Source organism: Microtus ochrogaster, linkage group LG4, assembly GCF_000317375.1.
Source record: "Microtus ochrogaster isolate Prairie Vole_2 linkage group LG4, MicOch1.0, whole genome shotgun sequence".
Taxonomy (NCBI): domain Eukaryota; kingdom Metazoa; phylum Chordata; class Mammalia; order Rodentia; family Cricetidae; genus Microtus; species Microtus ochrogaster.
Window position 1 is genome coordinate 38,260,687 of NC_022030.1, and position 7,506 is coordinate 38,268,192.

The window sequence follows — 7,506 nt, forward strand, 5'->3', positions numbered from 1 at the left end:
TAATTATTTCGGGTATAAAGCTAGCCGTGCAGGCGGCCCGGTGGCGGAAAGCAGCCCGCTGCTCTTAATTCAACAGTATACTAAATTTCTTTAAACATTATCACCTCTCCCCAGGTAAGACAAGCAATGTTGACTTCTGAAATAAATGACCAATTTCCAAAAGCCATAGGAACAGAGCCAACATAAGGAGATTGCTTAAGATTATATATCTCTACCCATAAATAATATTTCAAACTAATAAATATGGGGGCAGATAACAGGCTACCTACCAAGTTATACATAGTACCATCACATAGAAGACTATTTTCATTTTTATAATAATTCAACAACTAAGGATGGAATGGAGATGCCCTTTACAATTATTACTATTTTCAACCACCTTTTCATATTTGGCTATGTAACACATTAGCTTATTATAATATTAATTTAGGCTTATTGCAGAATTTCTGGCTGAAGCAAAATGTAGATGGTAACAATGACATTCCCATGGTATTTACTGTTGCTGACTATTTGCTCATCATATTTAAGGCTGACTCCTGCTCTGCATCCATCTGAAATGAATGTCTACCTGTGAAAACAATTTGACACTTATTATGTCAGACCACTCTCCCTGTTCTGCAATGTGCTTTACCCTGCATCAATATGGGTACATTTTACAAGAGTCTGACACATTCTAATGTAGACACGAATGCTTCCAGACTCATTATTTGAATTTGTCTACCAGCACAATAATTTACATCCTAACTTGACCCAAAATTATTATTGAAATGACTATAGCAGGTTTAATTATTCTAAGTGAATTTTGTTGAGATAACCTGTCTTTCTAGAAATAACTTGCTATTTTAATTTTTCTACTTAGTGATTTATGAGTAATTTGGTTGGTATAAGACTATTAGAAATTCATAGATCATTAAGAGCTATAATATTCAGACATTATTATGAACTTGGTTATTTGAGTCCTTAAGGATGGAGAGTATGTGAGTGTGAAGGGAAATTACTTCACTTTTATGAAGAACCATGTAAGTATGAGCATAATCAATAAATATAATCAATGGCAAAGAGTGGTGGAATCCTGAATATCAAAAACGAAAGGAAGAGGGAGCAGGTAGAGGCCTCACCAATGACAACTGCCTGTTTTGGAGGAGCCATACCAAGAGGTAGGACAATGTGCTCCTTCAAACACATTGCTGTGAGACAGCCAGTTGTGTGTGTGTGTGTGTGTGTGTGTGTGTGTGTGTGTTTAATACACATGGTTGTGATATGACCAGAAATAGAAATAGATAATATAAAGTGAAGGATGCAAAGCATACATGCCTTGAGAAAAAAATTAAAGCAATAGAAAAGCAAGAGCTGCAAATACAGAGCCATGTGGAGGTGACAGAGTCAGTCAGTTTCCTGAAAGAGCAATCTACATACAGGAACAAAATGGTCATCAGTGATATTAAACTATGAGTGCAGGACTATAGATTCCCTAATGTCAAAAATTTTACTCAGGAACGGTTGTCAAAGGGCAGTAATAAAAATAAGGAATCTGCCGAGAGAAACATGTATTCTAATAGAAAGCATCACAAGTAAATTCTATCACGGATTGAATAGGGAAAAATAGGGACCAGGACAAGCCATGCTAGAACAAAATTCCTAACAAGGAAATGGAGGTCATAAGGGGGAAAGAAAGCTCAAAGAAATTCAGTGGCTTTAGATACTAGCTTGTTTTAGGATATATTTTTATTTTTTATTTATGTTCTCGTGTATTTGTATAAGTCTTTGTGTGTATGTGGCATGTGGGGGCATCATACAGTGTCTAGGAGAGGGCTTTGGATCCCCTGTAGCTAGAGTTACAGGTAGTTGTGAATTGAACCTGGGTTCTTTGGAAGAGCAGTAAGTGCTCTTAACTTTTTTTTTTAATTGATTTTTATTGAGCTCTACAATTTTCTCTGCTCCTCTTCCTGCCTCTCCCCTCCCCTTCTCTCCCGAGGTCTCCATGCTCCCAATTTACTCAGGAGATCTTGTCTTTTTCTACTTCCCATGTAGATTAGATCTGTGTATGTCTCTCTTAGAGTCTTCATTGTTGTCTAGGTTCTCAGGGATTGTGATTTGTAGGCTGGTTTTCTTTGCTTTATGTTTAAAACCCACTTATGAGTGAGTACATGTGATAATTGTCTTTCTGGGTCTGGGTTACCTCACTTAATATGATATTTTCTAGCTCCACCCATTTGCCTGCAAATTTCAAGGTGTCTTTTTTTTCTGCTGTGTTGTACTCCATTGTGTAAATATACCATGTTTTCCTTATCCATTCTTCAGTTGAGGGGCGTTTAGGTTGTTTCCAGGTTCTGGCTATGACAAACAAAGCTGCTATGAACATAGTGGAGCACATGTCCTTGTGGCACAATTGAGCATCCTTTGGATATATACCCAAAAGTGGTATTGCTTGGTCTGGAGGAAGGTCGTTTCCTAATTTTCTGAGAAATCTCTACACTGACATCCTTAAGTAAATGTTCAACACCCTTAGCCATCAGAGAAATGCAAATCAAAACAGCTCTGAGATTCCATCTTACACCTGTAAGAATGGCCAAGAAAAAAAAACACTGATAACAACTTATGTTGTTGTGGGGTAGAGAGAACACTTCTGTATGGCTGGTGGGAATGCAAGCTGGTCCAGCCCCTTTGGATGCTCTTAACTCTTGAGTCATCTTTCCAACTATGGAGAAATGGACTCTTCAAGAGTTCTCTTCCAGTCTAATGCCATCTTTTCCTTTAACTGCCCTTTTACATCACTAAGGTCTATATTGACTATTTCCTGAAGTAAAGAGATTGTATGTCTAAATCTCATGTGCAGCTGATCTATAACAATGTACATGAGTAGTGATAAAAATTGACCAGTCATGCATCTACTCAGAACTAGGTCCTCATGTTAGATCTCTGCTCAGTAGCTGCATGATCATACCCAGAGTACAATTTCTTTTTTAATATACATTATTTTATTACAAATTTAAAAAAAGAGAAAATGCAACATCCTAGAAAAATTACTGATAGTACAAAACCCTATGTATGTTTGCTGTGCTACCATAAGAAATTAAAGAAACCATTAAATATTTAGGAACATTCAGCATCAAAAGCTTTAAATCTAACTGTATGTTGTACCCCCCAAAAAAGCCACAAACTCCTTTTTTTAAAGTGTTTTCTCTACAAAGAATCTCATCAACTATACAAAAATCTATACAGTTTTTATACTGAAGCTAATGTTGAGCTGCACTTGAATTTCACATTCTTAGCAAAATAATTGCCTGAGCACTTACACTCCACACATTTTAGGACGGCATTTATTGTTCCTCCTTCTCTTCCTCCTCTTCCTTTTCCTCATCTTCTGGTTCTGTTTCCTCATCTTTGAGTCTGTTGGCCTAACAGGACCCTTCTTTTCTACTTCGCTTTTGCCCTTGGCACGGTATGCAGCAATCTCCTCTTCATATTTCTCCTTTAGTTTAGCTGCCTTCTGCTCATAGTGTTGTTTATCTTGGCCGACTGTTCAGACCACATCTTACCCATTTCTTTTGCAGATTCTCCAATACACAGGCCTGGGTGTTCACTTTTGACCTTTGGGCGATGTTCAGAGCAAAACAGGAAGAAGGCAGACGATGGTCTTTTTGGAACATTAGGATCCTTTGTCTTTCCTTTCTTATCACCTTTGGGAGGAACTTAATTCGTCATCTCTCTGTCATATCGAGCTTTGTCATTCTTGGCCAAATCTCTGAACTTGGACTTTTCCTTTGCAGAGAGGTCCTCCATCTTTCGGAGCACTTCTTGGAGAACTCGGCGAAGTGGATTGACGATTCGGGGTGCTTCTTTTTGTGCTCCTTGCGGCATATCTGCACAAAGAAGGCGCACAACTTGCCCCGCAGCTTGTTGTGGTCTCACTTGCCCATTGCTGATGGTGGCGCTGTGTCTACTTGGCGCAAGCACGTCCCTCCAAGCCCGACAGGGACACTTCCTTCCCCAAGCCACGGCCGAAAACTGGAGCAATTTCTTATCTATGCTAGTGATGACATCATGCTAATATTTTCTATACACAGTCTGCCTAAATCAATGTTAAAACCTGAACATGGTTTTCATCCCTCTACACCCAGAATGGGGTATTTAATACCATGCTCATTTACAAAGTGGGGGTTCTGCAAAATAGGCTTGGGAAGGAAGAAGACAGCATGGAAATAAGTTAGTAGAAACAGATGGTGAAGCTGAAAAGTTGGGGAGAGGTAGAGTTCCTGTTCAGAAGATGGGGAGTTGATACCACCAGGAAAGAAAAGAAGAGCCCTTCAAGGAGAGAGGTGAAATAATGGCAGCTCTGGGTGGGTTTCTGCTTCACGACCTCACTCACCTACACGACTTTGTATCTTTCCCAATAAAATACCCTTGATCCACAGAGCATCTTACAGATCTTGATTCCTTATAAATAATGCCTACAGAGTGCAGGGATGCTTTAGTGGTCCCCAGACAGTCAGTATCACTTGCTGCCTTCAGAGATGCAGGGATGCTTTAGTGATCCTCAGACAGTATCTCTTGCTGCCTACAGAGATACAGGGATGCTTTAGTGGTCTTCAGACAGTCAGTATCTCTTGCTAAGCAGATGCCATGGCTAAGTAAACAGTATCCCTTTTTTCTCACTGTTTTCTTTAGAGCAGTGGTCCTCAAGCTTCCTAATGTTGCGATTCTGTAAAACAGTTACTCATGTTGTGGCAATCCCCAACCATAAATTTATTTTGTTGCTACTTCAGAAATGTAATTTTGCTACTGTTATGAATCACAATGTAAATATCTAATATGCACAACATCTGTAAGTTACTTTCTTTTTATTTTACTTCGTTCTAAGCAATATCAATTAAGGCTTTCTCAATTGTTATACTATTTGAATAACGAAATATACATTTCTCATAAATATTATCCCATGCTACAATGTTGAAATTACATCTTTGGGGCCTCTTTCAATTCGAAAATAATCTGGTAATTGATTGTGCATGATATCACACTTAATATTAAGGGACATTTCAAGTTACCATGTAGTGGTTCCTGATTTGTGTGGAATTTCTAGGAGCAATGAGAGGGATGACATTGAATTCCTAGCATTATCATGTAAAAATTACCTATGAGTTTGCCTTGACATGTCAATCTACTCTTATTTGCTAAGGATATTTATATTAATAATATATGACATATAAAAAACTACAAAAAATAACAAATCAGACATAAGGCATTACAATACATGTAAAAACCAGAACCAACACACATAAGCAAGAAATTCATTATCTGTGTGCACACAGGGAGCAAATTAGCAATCTGATGATCAATCGGCAGTAGCTGAGAATCAGCTGTGGAGTATTAATGTATGTACTTTATTGGAAATTATTTTCTATTTGTCCCTAGGCATATAAAGTACACTAAATATTTATATATTTAAGGGGAGAAGTTTTATTTTGAAAAACCTAATGACCATATTAAAAATAATCCATTTTGCCAGATAATTACAAATCATTGAGAAATAAATAATAAAATAACCTCTTCCCAATTCTAGGACTGTATCAACCATAAAATAGTTTATGAGAAACATTACTTCTGTGATATGATATGTGATATGTGATCAATGATATGCTATCATTGATTAAAAATATTAACAACTGGGAAAATTAACCTACACAACAAATGACTACTCTTCCAATATCATTTTCAAATGGAATTGTGCATAAGAGAAATCAAGTTTACAAAGTAAAATGCAGAAGTTAGAAACTTCCAGTTTAAGGGATTTCTAAAAGGTGGCAACTGTGTCAATCTGCTGGGTCACTTTCCCTCAGTAGGGGAGCCTCTAAGAGGCCCTGTTTATAAAGTGAAGAGAGAGTCAGGGATCCAGGGAGGTGAGGGATGGGAGCGCTCCAACAGAAAGCTTTTACTCACCCTGTGGATTTTCAACACCCTGTCTCCAACTCTAAAGGAAACGAGGTTTGGGGAAATTTTACCATCCCCCCTTCCTTCTCTTCTTCCTCTTTTTCAGACTCCTTTTCCTCCATCTTTCCCTGCTCTTCCCTTCACTCGCCCTCCTCCTCCTTCTCTGCTTCCAATTCACTTACTCTCAGTAGACAAAGCTCAGCAAAACAAGTACTCTGTGTCACCGAGGAGCACAGAGTTTTTGCTTGACTACTCATTTTCTATTTGTGGATAGCTCTGGGAACTCATTTTTTTAAATGAACAGATTTCTGTGGACTTCTCATAGCAAAACTAAGATAAATGATGTTTTTCTTAGAGGCTGCCTTAGAGAATGGACCACAGCCAAAACGATAATATCTTGTGACAAGAGCAGTAATAAGAATACAAAATTGTTACTTTTTCTGTCCCAGTCCTCAAGCTTTAACAGCCATGTGATTTTGTAATATGCTACTAATAGTAGTCAAAATTTCTTTAAATAAAATATAACCAAGATTAAGGTAAATGCTATATTCATATCACATTCCTAAGTGAAAACTGTCCCTGGGAAAGAGTTCCAGCTTCAGTTTAAAAACATGAAAATAAATTCCTGCTTAAACAAAAACCAACCTTAAGGATTTTTGCCTTGTAAAACTGTGAATAAGCAGATATGCAACTCATAAGTATTTTCAATTGGTAAATGGGAGCTAAAATTTGCATTTTAATATAATGACAAAATTTATGGGCTATCTTCCAAAGAGACTTTTTAACACACTCTTACATTTCTCAAAAGAACTTGCATTAATAATGCAGTGTGCTACCAAAAGAACTATGCTAAATATTAATTATGTGAGAGCGAAATGAAAACGCACTGCGCTAAGAATTTAATAGAATTCAATTTGTAAATAAAATTATGATGCCCAGCTTTAATTAAGACATTACACACTAATTTTCCTTGGGTGCTCACAATTATAATTATTGCACACATGGGTGAGTTCCCGAAATGTTTTAATAGAATTTAGGATGTGTCTTGGTGTCTTTAAGCCAATCGTGTATATGGATTTTTTAAAAATTCATCCAGATAGCACTGCACTATCTGAAGAACTAGCTAAATATCTGTATGAAATACTCTTTACAAAATATATGTAAATATGTTCAATTATAATTATACAAATTAACTATGAATCCTAACCTACATAATGTACTTCACTACCTCCAGGAAAACATAAAGAAAGCATTTATAAAAATGGAAATAAAAAAAATGTCCACTGATGACATTTCATCTCATGCCTACATATGTAAGATACAATTTTCCCATGTGTAGGCGTAAGTCACAAACAATGCCACAGCAGTTTGGAATTATGATTAATAGGGTATTATTTATTTAAAGGGGAAAAAACTTACAGATCACCGTCAGCCCTCTGTACAACCAGGAAAGGAGTCTAGTCGCCAGCCGAGCAGGAAGTGAAGAGGAGCGAGAGAAGGAAGTGGCCGCTTTTTTAAAGGGAGAGAGACCACGCCCCAATGGGCGGGTATCTCAGCAGCTATAGGCTGGAGGAGCGG

General features: G+C 37.4%; 1 protein-coding gene and 1 pseudogene across 1 annotated transcript in view; both read right to left on the minus strand.

The window, feature by feature from the left end:
• Spag16 (sperm associated antigen 16) overlaps nt 1-7,506 on the minus strand; it is a 1,047,686-nt gene that overhangs the window by 716,605 nt on the left and 323,575 nt on the right. The gene's annotated exons all lie outside the window — the stretch shown is intronic.
• On the minus strand, nt 3,321-3,920 carry LOC101985452 (annotated as a pseudogene).